Source organism: Acinonyx jubatus, chromosome C1 (genome assembly GCF_027475565.1).
Source record: "Acinonyx jubatus isolate Ajub_Pintada_27869175 chromosome C1, VMU_Ajub_asm_v1.0, whole genome shotgun sequence".
Taxonomy (NCBI): domain Eukaryota; kingdom Metazoa; phylum Chordata; class Mammalia; order Carnivora; family Felidae; genus Acinonyx; species Acinonyx jubatus.
This window is the reverse complement of record NC_069381.1, coordinates 133445293-133468872: the sequence shown is the minus strand read 5'-3', so window position 1 is coordinate 133468872 and position 23580 is coordinate 133445293. Positions and strand designations below refer to the sequence as shown.

Genomic DNA, 23580 nt, shown 5'->3' with positions numbered 1-23580 from the left:
CCTTTCCTTATATTGTAGCTTCTACTTAATTCAGTCCACGTGTATTATGGGTGGAAGATGGATTCAAACTCTTTAAATGGAGACTTCATCAAATTTACTATTAATCTAGGAAATACTTGGTTTTTTAAACTTTATTTTTTATTTTTTAAAATTTACGTCCAAATTAGTTAGCATATAGTGAAGCAATGATTTCAGGAGTAAATTCCTTACTGTCCCTTACCCATTTAGCCCACCCCGCTCCCACAACCCCTCCAGCAACCCTCAGTTTGTTCTCCATATTTATGAGTCTCTTCTGTTTTATCCCCCTCCCTGTTTTTACATTATTTTTGTTTCCCTTCCCTTATGTTCATCTGTTTTGTCTCTTAAAGTCCTCATATGAGTGAAGTCCTAGGATTTTTGTCTTTCTCTGACTAATTTCACTTAGCATAATACCCTCCAGTTCCATCCACATAGTTGCAAATGGCAAGATTTCATTCTTTTTGATTGCCAAGTAATACTCCATTGTATATATATACTACATCTTATTTATCCATCGATGGACATTTGGGCTCTTTCCATACTTTGGCTCTTGTTAATAGTGCTGCTATAAACATGGGGGTGCACGTGTCCCTTCGAAACAGCACACCTTTATCCCTTGGATAAATACCTAGTAGTGCAATTTTTGGGTCGTAGGGTAGTTCTATTTTTAGTTTTTTGAGGAACCTCCATACTGTTTTCCAGAGTGGCTGCACCAGCTTGCATTGCCACCAACAATGCAAAAGAGATCCTCTTTCTCCGCATCGTTGCCAACATCTGTTGTTGCCTGAGTTGTTAACGTGAGCCATTCTGACAGGTGTAAGGTTGCATCTCATTGTGGCTTTGATTTGTATTTAGGAAATACCTACGTTTAATGTAAAGTCACGTGTCACAAGTGAACCTTAAAATCAAAACAGCACAAACCATAACTGTGAGAAGTACAATAACAACTACAGTGGTACACAGCATTCATGATAAACCAGTTGTTTCCTTTATACTTGCTTGCTTTGATTCATTGCTTCACTTACCCATCCACTCACCCATCCAATACGAAGTTCCTGAACATCTACTGTGAATGAGCAGCCAACCAGCTGCTCAGTTTCAATTTTATCATATTAGATGATATGCAAGAAGTGATTTTACTTTTAGAACCTGCTATATAAATGTAAACAAATAGGCAACTCAAAGAACGTTTAACTATGGAGGGAACGCATAAAAATCCTTTTATCTAATTTAATGAGAAAAAACCCCCAAAAGTCGGAAGAAAAGAAGGAAAACTACTTGGAGTGGGAAAGATGTTAATTTGATCTGCATGGGAAGAGAAAATCATGGTTGATAATTTGGGTAAAGTCATGTCCTGAGAAATGACTGAAAAACATCCCATATCAACAGGTATTCTATTTGAAAGAAATAACCATAGTTGTTCATTTAGTTATATCTTAGCTTTACGGGCAAAAAGTAAATTTTCCAACACTGTAGAGCCATTTCCCCATCCAATATTTCCTTTATGTCAGATAGCAGCCAAATGTGATTCACTAGAATTTTATTTTTTGCTGTATTATTTCCTATGCTCTATCCAATATGGACATATCTTCGTACAAATGCACTTGACAACTGATAAATTATTCAATCATTAATAGATACTCTACTGAGAAATCATTACATTTCTTGATAGGCTCAATTAACCTGACGTTTTGTCTTCAGTGAGTCACTGTTGGAGATCTGGTAACACCAGGTTAAAAATGTATATATTACATCATGAAAACTAATGTCTTAGGTAAGCAAAAGTTTTATTTCTTGCCTTTACTGTGGCATTTAGTCTTCTGGCCTTTCATATTTTCAAATACTTTAGATAAACAGTCTTCTTAATTAAAGAGAAAAAGAAGCTCTAAAGCCCATAACACAACGTCCCAGAAAACTAACGCCCAGAAAAATTGACTTGCATGGTACACTGGGGCCCTGAACATTTCCAGAAAACAAAGAAGGACAGGAGATCTTGGAGTATCTTCTAAACGTGTTGACTTATTTTACTCAGTTTACATGTGGAGAGTTTTTGGTTTTATCTTCCTCTAGTTAAACTTCACAAACCTAACGGCGGCTCTCCTGCTTCAAACACCTCCTATGTATCAAACATTTCACAGGATACTTCACCCAAGTTAGCTAACTTCCTTTATAAAATTTAGCACCCTCCAGCGCACATGCTACCATCGGCCCATTTTATGAGAGAGGAAAACTCAGAGAGGTTGAGTGCCCTGTACCGGGTCACCCAGCTAGTGTGTGCATTTGGGATTTTGAACAGTATGGAGCTGGGCTTCCCGGACCTGTATTCTAAGGATCTCTGTTCTTCACCATACGCCTGGCTGATTGCCTTACTTGGCTAGAGCACAATGCTGGAGAAACCAGGACTATGTGTTAGAAACCCGTTTGGTCCGTTGGCTTAACAAGAAAAGAAGAGTTCTGCCCTAGGTGTGCTAGCATTGTGCTTCCTGCATCGTTCAGGGAATCGGGCGAAACCGTCTGAATGGCCCGCAATAAAATTTTATCACTGACAGCCAAACACTTCGAGTCGAATTCATTGTTCTCACAGAAGAGAAGTAAATATCTCGGTAAAACACTAGTGTGCATTCCTATGAGGGCTGTTTGCTGGGACCTAGTACTTTCCAAATAAGTTTCTTTTAAGTTTAGTTTGATGAGAAATATAACTATCAACTTGCTGGGATCCAAGCAGCAGCAAGTTAATAATTACATGATTAGGTCGCCTCTCTAGGACTCTGAGTATGCGAAGTAAATAAATCTGTGACTTCCACCGAGTGGACTTTTCAAAGGAGGCACCATCCCATCAAATTATGTAAATAATTCGAAGCTTCCCCTCGCGCATCCCTCCCTGCTCTTTGTAAGTCACCCAACAATTTGCAAAAATAACCACGGGAAGTGTTTGGGGTGGGCTTTTGAAGATATTTTTAGTTAAAGTGGTGGAGGTTTAAAATACAAGCATGGGAGTGTCTGCCATTTAGAGAAATCACCTGCTCACACAGTTCCGTGGAGAAGTGGAATGTTTTAATGTGTGTCATTCAGCACAACATGTGGACTGCATTAACTCAGGTTAAAGCAGGTCACCCCACGTGACACAGCTGAGCCACAGATAATCGCAAGCAATGCAACGCACTGGATGCAACATAAATTTAAATGGGAGTAGGTTTTTCTCCTCAAAAAGAGGCAACAGCTGCTGAAGATAACAAAATGCCCACACTACCCCACACTGAGAGGGCTTTGTGCTTCGACATGGTCTGCATTATATGTAGGTAGTTCAGCACAACTATATTTAGGGACATCTCTAAATTTGAACCAGGAGCATTTGGGTGCATGGAATACATGCTCTAAGTGGGGCCGACCTCACATTTCTTTGTAATAATTTTTTTCGAAGAATTTTATTTTTATTTCTTGTAACATTTGTTCATTTTTGAGAGAGACAGAGTGTGGGCAGGAGAGGGACAGAGAGGGAGACAGAGAGAGACACAGAATCCGAAGCGGGCTCCAGGCTCTGAGCTGTCAGCACAGAACCCGTCGTGGGGCTCGAACCCACCAACCCCAAGATCGTGATCTGAGCCGAGGTCGGATGCCACGCAGGCATCCCACACTAGTGAATAATTTTAAACTCTAGCCTTCAAAATTAGAGAGTAGAGACCATTTGGGCTGCGACATGCTGGCTTCCGAGCCAGTAGGCCAAATATTTAGTATTCTAATTTAGGCTGCAGATAAAACACTCCAGGCAAGTGCGGGTGTTAAGAAGACTCAGAAATAAAGGAAAGAGCAGTGACTTAGGATAAAACTAAAAGCGTAGAGATGGCATTCCTGAGTACCACGACAGTTAATTTCCAACAAAATTCCGTATATACGGTGTCACTGGCAAGCATTACAGTCCTGAGAACAGCGAGGGATTGGTGTTTGTTTACTCCTTCCTCCTTGGAGGATAGTGTAATATTATCATTTGAATTACCTTGACTCTGGATGCCACTTTGGACGTGCAGATTTATCTTCTCACTTAAGCCTCCGAAGAACCCTTTGAGTAGGAAGAAAGCAAATCTCTTCCAGATAAGCCCACCCACCACTAGTCACTCCCAGCATGACATCACACTCCTGCCCAAGCAACACTTCCACGTGTGTCTGTCCAGCTATAATTAACCGTATGCCGCTTATAAATCTATTTGAAGCACCAAAGTCGCAAAGAACATAAAGACATCTTTGCCACATCTCTTGCATTCATCAATAAATATGACTGTTTCACTGAACCAGCCTTTGGGCCGTATAAAAACAAGGTACATATCTCGTGAAAGAGGTGAAATTTAGGTTTCAGGAACAATTTTTGGGCTAAAACAAGTGTAATGTCGCTCAATTCTGTAGGGCACAGTGAGCAGGTCTTAAAAATAACATGTATTGACTGCTTAGTATGTGCTAAGCATATTACCTTACTACGACCAATTTAATCCACATGAGCAAATTATAATAGCAACAAGAAAAGCACATGGGGGCGCCTGAGTGGCTCAGTAGGTTGAGCATGGACTTCGGCTCAGGTCATGTCCTCATGGTCCGTGAGTTCAAGCCCCTTATCGGGCTCTGTGCAGACAGCTCAGATCCTGAGGCCTGCCGGGATTCTGTCTCCCTCTCTCTCTGCCCTCCCCCACTCCCTTTCTGTGTGTCTCTCTCCCAAAATAAATAAATGTTAAAAAAAAGAAAGAAAGAAAAGCACATATAGACTAAGAAATTCACCCCAATTTAGCCAGGACGTGGCAGAACAAGAATTCAAACCGGATCTTGTTGATAACAAAACCACATCTCTCAAACAAAGACCCATCCTTTCAATGCCATCTCCTAACCTCACCTACATGAGAACTCTCCATGCTCAGGCTAAATATATTTTCCTTGGAACTCACATTTAGTCTTCAAGTTCCTTAAAGTGACCGTATCATATTTCAACATTTTCAACACCGAAACTTCTTATGACCAAGGACGTTATAAATTATTGCTTTTTACCCTTCACATACCTACCTGTATGTTTGGCACAAAATAGGCACATAACGTTTGCTGCATTTAAACGTGCCCCCCATCTGTGCCCACTTAACTATCCCCACTCAGGTCTCACAAATATCAGAGAGGCGGTTGGGGTTTGGGAAATAGGACTAGATTTACCGATGCCCCAGCTGTGCCTCACATTGGTTGTGTGGCACTGAGTAATTCATTATCGCATTCCTCTGAACTTTGCTTTCCTCATCTGTAAAATTAGGGTATGCAAAATCTATTTCACAAAGGTGAGGCATTGTCACGTTTTTCTTCCCATCTCTTTGTACTCCGCACAAAAGGCAGGAAAATTCCACTTACAAATGCCTGTGTATCTGCTGCAGATATTACAAAGTTTTCTGGATTTAGGTATCATTCATTGATTCCTAAGGTGCCTCTTTCGTGCAGGCAGCCTTCTGGAGGATGGTTAAACAACAGTGAGCCCAAACAGATTCACTCTCTGCTCTCATGGTAGTCATGATCTAATGGAAGGCCACATGTTACATCTGAATATCATTCTCTTGTAACACTTTCATTATTAAAATATATCCACAGTTTCCATTTTTATTAAGGGAACTTTCAAGAGTCAATTTAATACCCATCAGATCTGCGATCCTAATAATTGAGATTTCTTATAAAGTAACAAGAGTAAAAATTATACATGACACCAGAAGTACAGTTGCCCACACATTTCTCAAATATTACTAGTCATGAGTAGAGCACTTGGGAATTCCAAAGCCTGTCACAGAATCATAGAAATGTTTTCAGTGTGAATATGTTGTGCTCAAAACATCCCCAGAATAGGTACAGCACAGCAACGCCGGCCCTACTTTAACAAGATGAACAACCAGACAGACTACTGTAGACAACAGGGCTTTGGTCATCTCCATTACATTAAGGTAACAAGAAAAGAAAGAGAAGCAGTCCAGCACCTACATGAGATCTTACACTGTAGTAGATATCATGGAATATTGCCTTCTCAATAGAAAAAAATCTGCATCATTATTGCAGAACTCATCGTGCTAAATATGACATTTATACCAATAAGTCTCTTAAACCTGGCATTATCTTAAGAATGTGCACACGCTAACATACATCTCCATTTTGTAGCATTACACTTCTGTGTGCTTTTATTTCTCATAAGAGATGTGATGTGTTTAACAATAATAATTCCATAACAATCAATTAAAAGGAAATGTAAAGAATGGATTTTTCATAAGAAAGGAAGGAGTTATTGGCAATGGATTTCAACAAATTCCCTAGCTGGCTAAAGGTATATCACGCTGGGCAGCAGAGTAGGTAAACCCTCCGTGGCAAACTTTCAAGGACCCGTCATTCATGGCTGTGCTCCCTCTGTCCTCCCTTCTTTTCAAATGCCAGTCGTGTATGGACGAGGCACATGTTTCTTCTGCCAGTGCCTGCTCAAGCAGACAGTTTACTAATTTGTAGCTCGGTAAACCTTTCACTGCACTGAGCACCTTGAGGTTAGCACATCTCTAATCATTATTTGATAACAGAAATCTGCAAGCATCACATCCCTAGTAACAAGAACATTGTATCTTAGCAACCAGCCTTGATATTCAAACAATTTCATTAAAGCGTAGCACCTCTTAGCAGGTGGGTGAGTGCGGGTGTTGATAAACATTTATAACATGATCAGCCATTGTGTTTGCCAACACTATAATCAGCATGACAATTTTATGAATTTGTTTACAAGCTCTCAGATAGCCAATCCACGTAGGTGAGCTACGTTTCAGACTGGTTAGGAGATCCAGATATCAGATCTTTATTTGAAATGGAGAGTTTCTTTAGAAACCTATCAACTGAAGAGATTGCCAAATTCCTTTCAGCGCAGAGACATCATTAATATTTCCATTGCGGTTTAATCTTCAAATAGTAGTGTTGAATTTAAATGCTCCAGGAGCAAGATCTGAGTGGGAACCTCAGCTACACTGAGATTCATAAGAATCATGTGAGGAAGAAAGTGCAGTTTAAATTTTTTTTTTCTTCTCCAGATTGACAGAGCTAGCTGATACATCTTTTGTGTGCAAGGAACTATTACGCGAATGGTTAAAAGAAAACAAATAGGGCGAAACTCCCCTTTTTGAAAAGAAGCAACTTTTCGAGTAATTTACTACAATTTTTTTCACATATTATAAATGTACTTAGACATTCATTTAAGGGACTACTGATATGTCATCATCATGGATCGGTTCAAACATGAAAAGCCTTTTCTCCATTTTTACTTCAATCTAATACCTCCCTACAGGATCCGGATTTGCACAAAATTTAATATTCCATTTTAAAGAGATTTTAAATCTCTCTTCCTAACGGATGACCAGGCAACTATATACACATATTTTTTTAAATGTCCGCCAACCCCATGATCTTCGAAATTGAAAAGTCTTGTAATTTGGCAAGAACTACCAGAGCACAACTCTCTCTTGATTATATAACACGGCTCCTAATATGACTATAAGATCTCAAACCTGTGACCGTTCAAGTGTTACCAAGTATAAAGGTTCACTAACGCATGCACTGGCAAATAGGTAGAAGAAAAACAAGGACTTTTCTGCTTTCTGAAGTTTGAACCTTGAACCTGCAGCACACAGTTACAACAGGGCCCCTAGGCTTCTCATCCCTGAACAAGCTATTAATCTACCTGAAATAGGTGAACTTCAGTGAAGCATTATCGAATAGGTAACAAGCTCCCTTTCAAATTAAAACCAGCCATGATGAAAAACAAGTTTGTTGACCTAGCTTGTTCACCGTGAACCATGACACGTCAGTTAATAACTACCACCTGGGTAACTCCAAGCTTCAACAACCAGCCTTACAATGTTCAAAAGATTTGGAGACGAAAATATGTATCACAGCCTGCAAGACCAACAACTCTACATTCAAATGTTGTTGGTAAAAAATCATCGGAAGAAAGAAAGAACGAAAAATGTCAAAAGGTGTCGTCTGAAAGCATCACGATCTGGGGATTCCTGTAAAGCAAGGATGGCAAAAAGCCTCTGAATTTGTGTTTATGACACCAGGTGGGGTGGGGAACAGTGGGAGGGAAGTAGGAGGGTGGGGAGAATAAGGAAGTGTTTGCCACACACATTAGGTAAACTGTTATACTTCATAATTCAACAGTTATGTCTCCTAATTTCCTGATGCTTTCCAATATCCATTTCTTGAATTTCGACCATGTGTACGGAAATTATTTTAGTCTGAGGGAAGAAAATAATTCAGCCTCCTAGGTGTTGGGGATGGGGAACGGGCACAGTGATGAAACAGACACAAGGGGAATCTGGCATTTACATTTTGGTCTAGTCTTTAAACCTCTTTATACAACAGACCTCTTTAACAACTGCTTGCCACTTGCCAATTATTTATCAGCTCTTTATATTTCTACTCTAACTTGTCTCACAACCTTGTCATTTCTCGTGAGACTTTCCCATGTGAAATTTGGGGCAAGAACCAGTGCGTTTGTGACTTTGTGTATGCGTAGCTGAGTGTGGGTGTGAGTGAGTATGGGTGCGTGTGAGAGTATGTTGTTGGTTTTCTTCCACTTACTGAGGTCGCCAGATAATTCTACATATTTTTTGTGAGAGTGCTATCAAAATCCATGGGCTCAGTTTGATGGACCACTTCCTACACGGTAGATCTGTGGTCACTAAAACGCTGAATTTCTAAAAATATACCATTGAATGTAACTTTGTAATGCAACTCTTCCAGAAGTTCCTAAAGAAAGGCCTTCTTTTATAGCATTTTGCATTCAGAACAGTGTTGCACATTACAGATTATCTTGCAGTTAAAAAATATACACAGGTAAATCAGCATCTCATTTCCAATAATACCAGCTAGTAAAAGATCCCTTCAAGCTGCCTCTCCCTGTCTGTGCTTGACAGTTTAAAAAAGATGTATTGCACACCTGAGAGACTCACGTCTGAGAGGCAGTTACCTCTAGTCTTGGACAAAAACGTCAAAGAAAAACCTCAAGTTTTATGTAACCAACATAAGGTGGTATACACTATGTAGAATTCATCCAACATGATTTCAAACATATTTTTTTACTCTGGCTATTCAGACATAAAGTTGCTGCTAAAATAGTTTAGACTAAAATGGTAGCCCGTGGCATTGGCCATATTAAAGTTCAGAAAGTCTGCAAAAGAAAACAGGTGAGAACTATGATTTTACTAATCAATTCAGACACCGGCATAAACCTGTGCTGCCGAGGTCCTGCAAAAGGAATACCTTCCAGAAGGAACCAACTGAGGACCCTGCAGTTAGCAAATTGTAAGGACTGAAAATTCTACAGAGTTCACAGTGCTTGATATTTGTGTAGTTCTTTTCATCTGAAGGTACCAAGGTGCGGGATAAATATTAACTCACAGATTTTGTCACTGTCGGTAGCACTTGGAGTTTGTAAACTCGGGCTTGAAGTCAGAATTACTCATTCCATTTTCCTTCATTCCAGGACAAAAGCAAGTTTTACTTTTCCATACAAAGTTTGAGTATGAATACAAAGATAAAACACCCATGAAGTTCAAATTTCTAGCCCCCTGTTTCTCACTCAGAATCCATTCACTGTTTTAGACTGAAAACAAAATTCAGGTGGGGGGAGGGGCGAAATAAGTGAAGGAGATTAAGAGGTACAAACTTCCAGGTATAAAAGATATAAGTCACAGGGATGAAAAGCACAGCAGAGCGAATACAGACAACAATGTTCACAGCCACATACCTGAAGTAACAGCCCAGGCAAGGTCGGTCGGTAGGTAAACCTTGTAAACAGGATGAATGACCATGCAACTAATGTTCCACAGCAACCTGTCACCGGTCATGGCAAGCACCTGGATCTTGCTAAAAAAAAATCCCTGAAATGAAATCCTTGAGAGGTTTCCCAGCAACACAGCAAGTAGACTTCATCTTGAAGATTCTCTGTAGTGTAATCCAAAAATGGTTTTTGAATTTACCAAATGAAATTCTACTCCCCTAGAGCACTCATTTCTCCCAAATGCCGTAACGCTCTTCGAAGTGTGAATGGGCTGGTGGGATTATAGTTCATTGGACTTCAGGTTATGAATTACATGTTATAATTACTTCTGTGATACATTATAGAATCCTTCAGATTTCCAGAGAGTTTACTGGCAAGAAATACATGTGAAATAGTGTTGTGCCACTTCTCAGAGCTTCTGGATCATCAGTAGGATAACCCTCCATCAGGACTAAAACTTCATTGCTCTCTAGTCACAGTTGTATCTAACCAAGGAGATAACTCACTGCCTAATCTTTGCTACTCAAAGTGCAGTCTGTGGATCAGCTGCACTGACATCACCTGGGTGCTTGTTAGAAATGCAGGATCTCAGACCCCAACCCAGACCTACTGAGCTATCATCCACATTGTAACGAGATCCCAGATGATTCTTATGAACACTAAAATTGGAGAAACACTGAGCTAACAAATAAATATATATAAAGTACAGAATGTCTTTCTGTATTCTAAACACTCTTATAGGAGCTTAAATGCATTTACTTAATTAATCCACACAATAAACTCATAAGGTAAGTGTAAAGACCACAGTTTTATAGATACAGGCAAAAACCTAGCTTCACATATGTAAGAGATGCTCAAAATGGTATTATGAGTGGAATTGGTTTCTTTCCTGACACTCCACTAATGGGCACACAAAGGTTCTTTAGGAAAACTCTGTAGACATCCATGGTGACCTTGGTCTGTCATTCCTCACTTAAAACCTTCCATTCTTGGGGGAAAAACACAACTGACACAGAAACCAGGCAAGATACTCATCCCAGAATTGTGGAGAAGGATACTTTTGGAAAAATTGCAAGCTCCACAAAGAGCAGATGAATTTCCCATCTCAGCTTTCCCTTCCTGACAAGGTGTGCCTTACCTTGAAATGTGAGACCACTAACCTATTCTTTTTTAAAATATTCTTTGCATTACTAAACATATTGAAAAACTAGAAGGTGGGATTTTTTTTATCTGTTATTCCTGGTAATGGTCCATGATTAAAATAATTTCAGAATAAAACTAAAATAAAACTTATGACTCCAGCACAACACAGAGATAGAGACAGAGAGACGGAAGGAAGGAAGGAAGGAAGGAAGGAAGGAAGGAAGGAAGGAAGGAAGGAAGGAAGGAAGGAAGAGGAAAATTCCAAATCAGATTGTCTTCAAAAAATTAAAATCATCACTTTAACAATGCATGAATAAAAGCAAAAAAAAAAAAAGTGCACCATATGTGGGGCATCTGGGTGGCTCAGTGTGTCAAATGTCCAACTTTGGCTCAGGTCATGATATCACGGCTCATGAGTTCAAGTCCCACATTGGGCTCTGTACTGATAGTGTGGAGCCTACTTGGGATTCTCTCTCTCTCCCTTTGTCTCAAAATAAATAAATAAATAAACTTAAAAAAGAGTCTGTTTCTCGGTTTGTCTCTTTTTTTCTTTTGCTTGTTTTGTTTCTTAAATTCCACATATAAGTGAAATCATATGGTATTTGTCTTTGACTTATTTCACTTAGCGTAATACCCTCTAGATCTGTTCATGTTATTGCAAATAGCAAGGTTTCTTGTTTTTTTGTGGTTGAAAAATATTCCATTGTATATATGTCCCATTTCTTCTTTATCCATTTATCTATCAATGGACACTTGGGCTGCTTCCATAGTTGGGCTATTGTAAACAATGTGGCTATAAACATCAGGGTGCATGTATCCCTTTGAATTAGTTTTTTTGTATTTTGGGGGTAAATTTCCAATAGTGCAATTCCTGGATTGTTGGGTAGTTCTATTTTTAACTTTCTGAGCAAACTCCATACCGTTTTCCACAATGGCTGCACCAATTTGTATTCCCACCAACAGTGCACAAGTGTTCCTTTTTCTCCACATCCTTGCCAACACTTGCTGTTTCTTGTGTTTTTGATTTTAGCCATTCTGACAGGTGGGAGGCAGCATCTCATAGTAGTTTTGATTTGTATTTCCCTGATAATGAGTAACACTGAGCATCTTTTCATGTGTCTGTTGGACGTCTGTATGTCTTCTTTGGAGAAATGCCTGTTCATGTCTTCTGCCCATTTTTTAATTGGACTATTTGCTTTTGGGGTACTGAGTCGTATCAGTTCTTTACATATTTTGGATACTAACCACTTACAGGATATGTCATTTGCAAATATCTTCTCCCTTTCAGTAGGTTGTCTTTTCTGGTGATTTTCTTAATAATATTTTCTTTCTCTAACTTGCTTTATTATAGAGAATATAATATATAATACATACATCATATATGATACGTGTTGGTTAGCTTTTTATGTTATTGGTAAGGCTTCCAGTCAACATTAGGCTATTAATAATTAAGTTTCTGGGGAGTCAAAAGTTTTACACAGCTTTTCCACCGCGCAGGGCATGGGTACCCCTACCCCCCTGTGTTGTTCAATGGTCAACTGTTTTTTTTCTGTTACTTGACTTAAGCCATTTGCTATGGAATTTATTGACTTAAAACAATGACCAGAATCTGTTCTTTGAGGATTTGCACTCTTGCTTTTATTCCGCTAACATAATAGTTACTAATAGAAAATTTATTACCTAGAATACAAATACTAAAAGTCTCTCACTTATTAGAATGAGCACTATCAATACAATGGAAAGTCCAATTTTTGTATTTATCACTGGACTTCATTCTAGACCCCCTGTAAGATCATTGTATTGTTTTGATTGGTAAATGACAAAAGGTACAAACACTCAGCAATTTCCTCACTTACCTTTAAGTTACTATTTATCAACATTTTCTCTGTTGCTCTAAAGCAATCATGAGATGTATGTAGAAAGATTCAATACCACATATTTCACACTTCTATGTTTTATTCTAATATTTAACCTATGAGAATTTTCTTCATATCATAATAATTTCCAGATTTGAAGCAAAAATTCTCCATCTTGATTTTCATTTTCTGCCCATCCTAACTTTCAGATTAAACTCTAAGCATCAACCACAATTACTGCTGACATCTTTGTATCAATGAGCCTCTGTGATTTTTATGCAAAGCCTGAAAACTTCACCCAGGGTGTCATTAAATTAGGCAAGGTTGATTTTCCTCTGTGTTTACTAACTGAAGCACATAGTCTCTGATCTTAGAAGTTCATGCCTGGCTAGGCAGTCATGCCCAGTTTTCACAATTTATCATTTGTTGTAATGGCTTTTTTTAAAATCTCAAAATATTCTGTCTCTTTCACATGAATATCCTTTACCTGGATAAGCAGAAGAAAAATAACACTTGTTTAAAATTAATTTCTTACTTTTCCCTCAGCGCAGTGCATCTAAAGAAGCAAAACTTATTGAATTAAATTTAATGACATAATAAATTCTTCCTTTCTGACAATACTGTGGTTTAATTCACAAGTGCACTTTAAGCTTTTGCCTTTAGCATCTGATGGGTCATTTGTCTGTACGTAATCCAGCAGGCAGACTCCTCAGAGTCTAAACTCCATCAGCAAGCACCAAATCAGTAGTTTCTGAAATATGACTTGTAGGTCAAATGTCCTGAAAAAGAGTGCCTTGGGCATCCCAGATGGAGAATAGGGCATGACAAGCAACAAACTGGGACAGAATTTGATGCGGACACTCACTAAAGACTCCATTCATTCTAACTCACTAAACAACTCTTCTCCAAATGATTTGACTCTTACTCTCGATGTCTCTAGCCAGTAGGTCATACAATGAAATTGGCTGCTACGTGCCAACAGGCTTAACATACATGTCATCAGGTTGAACATATTCTAATCACATTTTGCCCCGAGAACCTTTGTCTAATATCACAAAACAATCCATGGAATCGCTGTCAGTCATCCCAGACCAAAACAAGCTAATTGCTGCACATCACCCCTACATCAGGAAAATGCTCTCTGCTGGGTCAAATAGTCGCTTTTTTCCTGAAAGCATCTTCTCATGCTGAAAAATAGAAATACAGATCCCGTTAACATTTTTTTCCCAGAATTTCACATAAGATTTGGGAAAACCATTTTTCCACCCTAACTTTAACAGCTTAAATAGCTAACCTATCCAATCTACTGTAGTTCTGACAAAGTGTTGCATTCATTTATTCACTTGGATGGTGCTAGATACTGGAAAAAGTCCCTGCCATCAAGAGTTAAACAGGTTATCTTGGATAAGTAATGTAATAGTGTACTTTAGACATCATCATCATCATCATCTCATCATTATTATGATCATCTTATGTTTAAATTCTTTAAGTAAAGAATTTAACATAAAACAAAACTGGACACTAGATACAATTGAGACCTGACATTATACATGAAGCAATGGGAAGAAAAACCCATCCTCCTCCCAAATGGAATTTTCAACATTCTATAAAAGCTTCTTGTCTCACCTCATCATGGTGAGGAAGTTCCTAGAGGAACTTGGGAGGAAGACTAGACCCAATAGTTGAATTAAATCACTTTGTTTAGAAATGTTAAAGCCAGCATCTAAAACTGCTGGTTGTCCATGTCCCCATGAGCAGAGAGAGAAACAGTGAGGGTCATAGGAGCAGGAAAGATATAGAGGACTTGGATCCCGAAAGGAAGGAAATTGCTGAGAGAATGAGAAGGGAGAGAGAAAAAGAGTCTGAAAGAGAAGTGAGTAGAGACAGAAGCAAGAGGGCAGGAGAAGCAAGAAAGGAAGAGCAAAAAGAGAAGAGAAATTGAAGAGTAGGTAGGAGGAAGAAGAAATGAGAAGAGAACTAAACTAGGGCACGTACACCTAAATCCATGAAATTAACACATTGAAAATAATCCCGTGTCTCCTTATAGAGAGAAGAAGGGGCTGGATCAAGTGGGATAGCTTCATACATAAGAAAGCCAACTGACCTGTGATGGTAGGCAGCTTCTCAAATGGCTCCTACCTCCTGATATTCACATTCTGTATCATCCCCTCCCACTGGTAGGGACCTGGACCTTGTGAATCACTTCTAATGGACAGAACACAGTAAAAGTGACTCGATAGCACTTCAAGATTAAGTTAGAAAAAAAGCTCTGGCCTCCACCTTGTCTGTCCTTTCTTACTCTCTGTCATTTACCCCCTCTGAGGGATATCAGCTGCCATATTGTGAGCTGCCCTATGGAAAGGGCCATGTAATATGGGACTGAGGATGGCTTCTGGCCATCAGCCAGTAAAGAAATGGGGTTCTCAGTCCAACAACTCCCCAGGAACTAAACCCTGCCGACAACTACCTAAGTAAGTTTAGAAGTTAATCCTCCCTCAACTGAGCCTTTAGATGAGACTGCAACTCTGCCTAACACCTGGATTATAGATTTGAGAAGTCTTTGAGACAGCAGCACCACTCAAGCACCCCTCAGATTCCTAATCCACAGAAACTATGACATAATAAATATTTCTTATTTTAAGCTGCTATTTTTTAAGATAATTACACATCAATGGATAACCAATATACACATTTATATGAATTTGACCACTTTGCCCCAGATTAACTCGAGATTAGTGGGTGGATTGCTCAGGCAGCCCAAATAAATTTAATAACAGAATTATGAAGATCCAGCCTATAATAAACTTAAGAACATGACTTAAATTAATCAGCAAATCTCACTCACGTTTCACACAGACACCTGGGTTTGAGCACCAACTACAGGCCAGGTACTTACTACCTAGGAGATAATGGCATCATTCAACCTCTCTGAGACAGTCTTCATATGTGGAAAATGGGGCTAATAATTATCCCTGCTTGTCATGCCTGCCATGAGATTGACTTTAGTTCATGTAATTGAAACTACTTTGGAAATTATAAAGTCGGTCATAAAATAAGTACTTAGAAGACTACTGCAGTCCCACTCAAGGGATTTTTCTGGGCTAATAACATTTTAAATATTTGCAACTCCTTAATAAGTATTTCCTCTTTTTTATGAGGCAAAAGATAGAATCTCTATAGTTCTTAAGCTTTGCCACAACTGAAAACATCTTAAGTTCTCATTCTGTTTTTTCCAAATACATATCAACATCCATCTTAAAACTAGTCATTTCTTATGTATTGAATTTTTTAATGTTTTTTTAATTTTTATTTTATTTTTGGGGGAGTGAGAGACAGAGACACAGTACTAGTGAGAATGGGCAGAGGGAGAAGGAGACACAGAATCCAAAGCAGGCTTCAGGATCTGAGCTGTCAGTGCAGAGCCCGACATGGGGCTCGACCTCATGAATCAGGAGTTCATGACCTGAGCTGAAATTGGATGCTTTACCGACTGAGCCACTCAGGCTCCCCTCTTTATTTTGAAAGGTGTATGTCTTAGGTGACTGCTCTAGACACAGACTGAGATAGGAATTCTTGTTGGAAAGATTTTTTTTTTTTTTTTGAGGAACATTTGTAGAAGAAGGAGAGAGAAGAAAGAGGGAAAGAACACTAGACAAGCTCGGCCAGAGAACAGCTCAGCTGACACCATGGAGAAGCTCTGGAGTACAAATCGCAACCCAGCATTGGGTCCACCTTGAGGCTGAAAGGCTGGCCTTTGCAAGCTTCCTCCTTCCCAGGCAGTCATTGATCAGAGGGCAATTCTCCAGAGAAGGAGACAGTGCTGAGTTTACCAGCCACACTCAAACAGCCAGGAGAGCACGTAGCAGCCACTAAAGAGGATCCTGGGTAGGGTTTCACTACAGAGTACATGTAGCATCCTTTCTCACGGTATTTTATCATCATTTCTGCAAAGAAGTCTTGATACGCTAAGCTTTTCAGCATTGATCACTTTTACACCAGCTGTGTTAAATGAGACAGAAGAAGGAGCAGTGTAGAAAAATAAAGATTTGTCTTTAATCAGAGTTGTAAAATGTAATTCAGCTCAGATTAAAAAAGAAAGGGAGTCACCAGGAGATCTTTTTTCTCCTAAAATATAGACATTAAGAAATATATATAAAAGATACTTAACCAAGGCTGAGGCAAGGAGAGGACCTGGAGAGTAATGGTTGCTTAGTAAGCCCAAGTGGGAGAAGGGTCTGGGGAGATGAATGAGAGGAGAAGGGAGAATGTGAAGGGTTTGAACTCATGTCCCTGAGAGAAGCAAAGGCAAAAAAAAAAGTCCATGCCGGTGCCCATGAGGCAGGGGCAGGCGAGGAGGGAAAGGGAGAAGAAGGAATGATGACTTCAAAGACAAGATATTTCAACCAGTTTGGAATCACAGATGTATCCTAACTACCTCTCCTGCCAAAGCACACCTCCTGTCAAGCTTTCCTCTGTTTCTCCAATCTGACATGGCCCACTTTTTTCCTCACAAACTGTTTACATTTGAAAAGCTCAATCATGAAACAGAAGATGGTAAAACTTCTGTTTACCCAATGGCTATTACTCACACTTGAGCTGAAGCTTCCTGAAATATTGTTGCTCTTGGTTGCATTTTTGGGGGTATTTGTCGGAAAATGTATTTTGACAACAGTTGCCTAGAAGAAATTCTCAAGCTTCAGAATGCATGAGAGGATTTACGGAGGAACTCAAATGAAAAAGTAGAATCTGGGGTTTATACACTGTACAGGGCTCCCAGCCTTCCCTCCTCCCAGCATGGATGCATGATCACTGCCAACCCTCGTTTGTGTTTCTGACATTAATGAATTTTGGCTTTTTTAGTATATCTGAAAAAAAGATTGGAGATTCCCATGAATAAAACACTACAGTGGCAATAATATTTCAACTAGGATTCAGTCTCTTTCCATCATTCTCAAACATAGGTTACCAGTTTTTAAAACTATTTCAGCTAAGGAATGTTTATGTACGATAAAACTAAATGTAAACGTGGGTTTAAGGTGATTGCCCAGTTGCTTTATATAACAAAATCTCTGCTGGTTTTCAAACTTATATTGAAACAGTATGCTAGTTCTGTTCTAACAGTATATAAAGATACTGGCTTTCCTAGATACATAAGCAAAGTCTTTTATGAGCTCATAAAGGCCAGACTTCGGAATATTTAAGTATTGGGTAATTCATAGAACAATATCTTTAGTCATTCAGCTAACGTAGAAGGCAACCACAATTTATTCTTCTTAGATCTCTTCCTCTCATTTTTTTTTATATTCTTAGGAGGTGAAAGGTATTTAGAAAAGACCTAAATACACTTTTTACTATTATTGAACTATCAAAGAGGCGCTCTCTTGTGGGACTCCCTTCTCTTCCTCACTCTGTGTATGTTAACCCACTTCACAGACAATGGTGAGATGAACCCAAAATGCCAACTGACTATTTGCATTATAAATGGAGGCACAAAAGGATATTTTAAAACTGTTGGTTGATCTGGCATATCAAAGATTTCTTTCTAAGCTATTTCAGTGACTGCATTGAAGCAAACTGAAAGCAATGGCTTAAAAGGGTCCAAAAAAAAAAACAAACATTAAAAAAAACCATCTTATTTCCATGGAAAAATTCAGTTTACTCTCCTAACCTCCCCGCCTTTTGAATTACTTCTCTTTCTTACCCTCTTCTCTATTTGCAGGACTCAACAAGGAAGGAATCTGCAGGTCTCTGAATTCAAGCGTTAAGCCGGTTCTCTCTGGAGTGCAATCTGTTTTCCTTGCCTTGTCAAATCTGCACTCAAACTTCTAGCAAATAGCCTAACATCCATTTTTTGTTCCATTGAGCTAATTACCAATATTGTGGCTCTGATTCTACACATGTGTATACCATTTCCCTCTGTTTCATAAAGCACCTAACAGAATTATAGGTCATTAGTGCATCTACCTGAGAGTCAATACAAGGGAAATGAACAAAAATTAAACAAAAAGTCTCCACGTCTTAACAATTGCTACAGCTTTCTTAACTTCTTCTTTGACCCTCATCGCTCTGTGGTTTTGTTTTCTGTTTTCAAAATGGAGGCCAAGGCCTTCCTAAGAATCATGGGAAAGTCGAACTGGGCTGCAGATGGGTGGTGATTCAATTTGACTAAATAACCACTGAACATGGTACAGTCCTCCATGGAAGAGGCCAAGTTTGCCATGTGGTAGTGGCAGTGCCTGTGGAAGGAACTGGACTTCTCCTTTTTAGCAGTATCTTGGGAAAGTAGAGATGTAAGGGCTGATGACTGTTCATGGGCTCATAGGATGGAGAAATAGGCAATGCTCACAGAATATGAAATCTTATTATCGGAACACTAGGGGGAAGGCAGAGTACTTTGGTCAGCAAATTCTTAGGAGTAAATACACACTATTACTAAATTGGTCTATACAACAAGGTATCTCTAAAATGAAAAGTTATGCCCATATTTGACCATTGGTCATTTCCAAGTATTATTTTAACTATGTGCTCTCTAAGGAAGTTATCCTATCTGCCTCTCATTTGACAGTGCTAGACTATTTATACTAAATTAGTTGAATATCTGATGTATGTGGACCTACAGTATCAAACTCCTATAAAACTATGCCAAATTTTGCTTCTTATCACATTTTATTATACTTTATATTGATAGGAAAATAGTTCATGTGGGAACAGATATCAGTCTCTTTGTTCTGATTTTTGTTTAATGTAGCAAATTTTCCTGGATATGAAATGTTGAGGACACAGAACTCCGGTTATAAGTCCACCAACTATTTCAGTGTTATTCACTGGAAATACATACAAACTGACCCCCAACACTCTGAACACCCACCGCACCACACACCCTGACTACCACCCAAACAAAAACAAGAACAAAAAGGAAATAACAAGATATCACCGTAGATTCAATAAAATAGTATTAAGATTACATTTTGGATAACACTGAAGAAGGGAGATGCTAGCATTGCCATTTAACAATATGGAGCTTGTTAGACCAAGGATACATCTGTCTCTAATAAGTTAGGGGCTATAGTACGTAATCATTTTAGCTTCACAATGAAATTCATTTCTTTAGGGTGGTTAGATACTTGATTTGAAAAACTACTGTCTAGTCTTAAACTATAATGTAAACCGTGCTTCCCAATTAAGCTTAGAATACCTAGTTATCTGTCAAATTATTTTGGCATTTTATTTATATTTATATTGATCTGTCAGCATTGTTTTTAACAAATCAGACCATCGGAAAGACATCCATGTGCCACTAACTTTGGTATCGTACCTAGCTAAATTCAAGCCACAATATGAGCTTCAACTGTGAATTCTGAACGCATTTATTCATTGTCTATCAATTTGCCAACCTTTCTAAAGTGCAAGTTCATAAAAATCATAGAAATTGATATTTTCTTGAAGCTGCATAAAGCTTCAAATTATATTTGGCAATGACTCATTCTAGAGGAAAACTTTAGTAATATTCTATCATTGCCACATATTCCTGTGCCCGCATTAGAAACACCTCTGTATCTTTCCCTTTCTGACACTACCTCTTACCTACTTCCTCTAGAGTTATGAGACAAGGCCACGTTATAATGACCTTTGCTATATTTCACTAAGACTTCCTTCTGGTCTTGCCACTAAGTCTTCCTGAAAACACATCGCCTTTAAATTCTCCACCTAAATTTCTCAGGGGAAGTCTACCTGACAGTAATAAGGGAACAAATAAAAATCCAAAGGAGGCCAGAACCAGCATATTTGAACAACTCTGCTCTAGTCTCAATCCAGTTGGCGTTTCTGTAAATTGTCTTTCTCACAGACTTCCTAATCGATATAATTTACAAGTGTATTTAGTATAATTTCTTAAGATTCCATATATATCAGAAGTCAAAATGTGACCTGTAAATCTTTATACTTAAACAACTTTTTTTAGCAAATACACAGCTATTGGAAATAGCTATGATATTTTATGTATTTAAACATGATAGAAGGAAAATTTGCTCATAGAAAAAGATCCACACCTGCCCATCCTTCCACCTAGGGAAGAAACACATGTTATGGATGGAAACATTTAATTGGACAAACATGGACACATGCTAAATCCCATGAAATACAATAAGCTCAGTCTGATTATTAATGATAAATGTCTTATTGTTCATTTCTAACTGGGTCTGAAAAAATCCTGGATTTCATTTCATCTCTGCTGGTACTAAAAAAAAAATTCACAAAGCAATGAATTCTAAGGACAGTCCATGTTGCAAGAAAGGCTGCTTTCAGTGTGCCGGATAAAAACGACCACCCCTCCCCCACATCAGGTTCAGATACACCGGAGTAGGTTTTCCTGTTATTCTGACACACGCCTTTCTTCCCATATTAACAATAAAAGTTTGGTGTGCTATCTTACTGCAGAAGTTCCTTCCTGAGTACAAGCATGTCTTATCTGTTGAGAAATTCTGACACCAGGTAGATAGTTGTTTATGTCAAAAAGCATCTCTTGGGCAGATAACTGAGTGTTTTAAGAACCTAGATAAATGAGCAAGTTCTCTGTGCAAATATACAAAACACTGCAAATATAAGGCGGCTTTTTTCTGGAAAGACTATCATGCATTTCGTTGATGGATATTTCTACATACTACCCTGTCATGACCATGTTGTAAGGCTCTCCAACACTTGCCCACCCCCACGAACCTCAATCCAGTTTGCCTTTGCTCAGTTTCTACAATCTCGCCAATACTAAAATAGTGATTGCTCTCCCCTAAGTACTTCTTGCTTTCTCCTACTCTCTCACACAGGGATCATGCTAAGGGGGTCCACACAAACCACCTTTGCTCTTTCCCTCCATCTCAGCCAGGGCTGAAAGTTAGCAGGTGCTGTTGACCTTCCCCCCAAATCAGCTTGCTGGTTTTCCGCCACTCTGTTCCTGCTGCTGAAAAGGGGTCAATCAGATAAACTAACTTAGGTTCATGTGTTAACACGTTACTGATTTATCCTTCCAGGTAACTAAATATCTTATCTAAATGTAAATGTACAACGGTTAGATAAGACCTCAACCACCCATTTGTTATTTCTTAAACACTAAGTATGTGTTGAGCACTCTGCCGAGGTTACAAAGATGAATAAGAGAGTTCTCACCTTCCGGGTGCTCACAGTTTAGTGAAGTCAGCAGATATAAACACCGCGGTAAATGTAAATGCGGTGACAGGGACATGTACGGGATGTCCTGAGAAAACAGGGGGAAAATCAGGATCACTCAGCTCTGTGAAAAGGAATGGGAGCCTTTTAGTCTTAAGTCTAAATGCCAAATAAATAATACAAGAATCATAAGGTCTGGACTGCGCTAAGGGGCCAACATTTTTAGTTACTTGTGTGCTGAATGTTAGGAGCCGCCTCAGACAAAACACTGTAGTCAGCCACTATGAGTTCTACCTCCTGAATCTGCTTCCTCATCTGTCCTCTTCTTTCCAAAGCCCCCTGCCCGAGTTCAGGGCCTCATCATCTACCTGGACTATGACCTCCCTATTGCCTGCGTTCTTCTAATTGGTCTCTGGCCTCCACACTGTTAGCTTATTGAATTTGCTAAAATGAAAGTCCTTAACGCACCTGGTGGATTGGAGCAAGAGCCTGAAAAAGACGCCCAGAAGAAGTGACTCCTGACACGATACAAAAATGGTGAGTAGAGAAAAGTGAGAAGACCACTCCAGAGGAAGGACCAGCCTGAGCAAAATTACGGAGGTGGGGACACAGTGTGGTGTGAGTAAGAAAATATCTAAAGTCCTAACATTTGCATAAGGATAGACTCTGATTTGAATGACCCCAAGCCAATGGAAGAGATATTTTTAGTCAAGGGAGTCTCGGAGGACATTTAGTCAGCCCTCCTAAAGCGACAACTTCCTTTTTTGACACTGAGACCAGTCCTAACTTCAGAATTTCTCTTCCACTCACAAAACCTCTTCCAGAGACTGTGCTTCTTCTCCTTCCCCTAACTTAGGCTGCTCCATCCATCCCCTCAGATTTCATCGGTTCATATAATTCTTTATAACTATTTTGATATCATTCTCAATTATTCCTTCATCCCCCCCCCCCCAATTTTGGAGGCAGGAGACTTGAATGCTATTTCTCTCTCTTCTCCCTTTCAGAACACTTTAGAACTCTGTTGATTTGCATCTGACTTAGCATTTCATAAACAGAAGCAGAAATTACTTTTTGATAATTGTTTCCCAAGCAATACAATCAGAGGTGTCAGCCAAGTAATTCATGACAGGAGCGTAGTGTCCAAGGTCATCAGATATGAAACCGGCTACCACTTGAGAATGCTTATGATAGACCAGGTATCTTGCACCCATTGTCTCACTTAATCTTCACATCTTCATATCTTCATATTGTCACATCTTCACAATCTTCATATTGTGATATCAGTATTATCACCCCTATTTGACAGATGAGAAAACTAAAGCTCAGAGAGATTAATTTAGCCAAGTTTTTCAACATTCAATGAACAAATATTTACATACACCCTCATAATGGGGATCTGATGGTTAGTTAACACAAAACATGGTCTGTGCCCATAGGGAACTTACAGTCTAGCAAAGAAATCAGGCATTAAACCAACATCCACACAAATGAATGTGAAATTGTGCATTTGAGAGGTGTTAACCTGGTCAGGAGAGTTAAGAGAAAGTCTTATTGCGGAGGAGAGCTAAAGGTCACCAGGATTTAATC

The 23580-nt window shown here is 39.0% G+C and overlaps 1 long non-coding RNA gene across 1 annotated transcript; it reads right to left on the bottom strand.

Moving 5' to 3' along the window:
- Positions 1-4743: 4743 nt before the first annotated feature.
- Positions 4744-23224, bottom strand: LOC128314023 (uncharacterized). Its single transcript, XR_008295329.1, has 3 exons — positions 22462-23224; positions 14939-22081; positions 4744-14021 (listed from the first exon to the last, which is right to left on the bottom strand). It is a non-coding gene; the product is annotated as an uncharacterized LOC128314023 (long non-coding RNA).
- Positions 23225-23580: the final 356 nt, after the last annotated feature.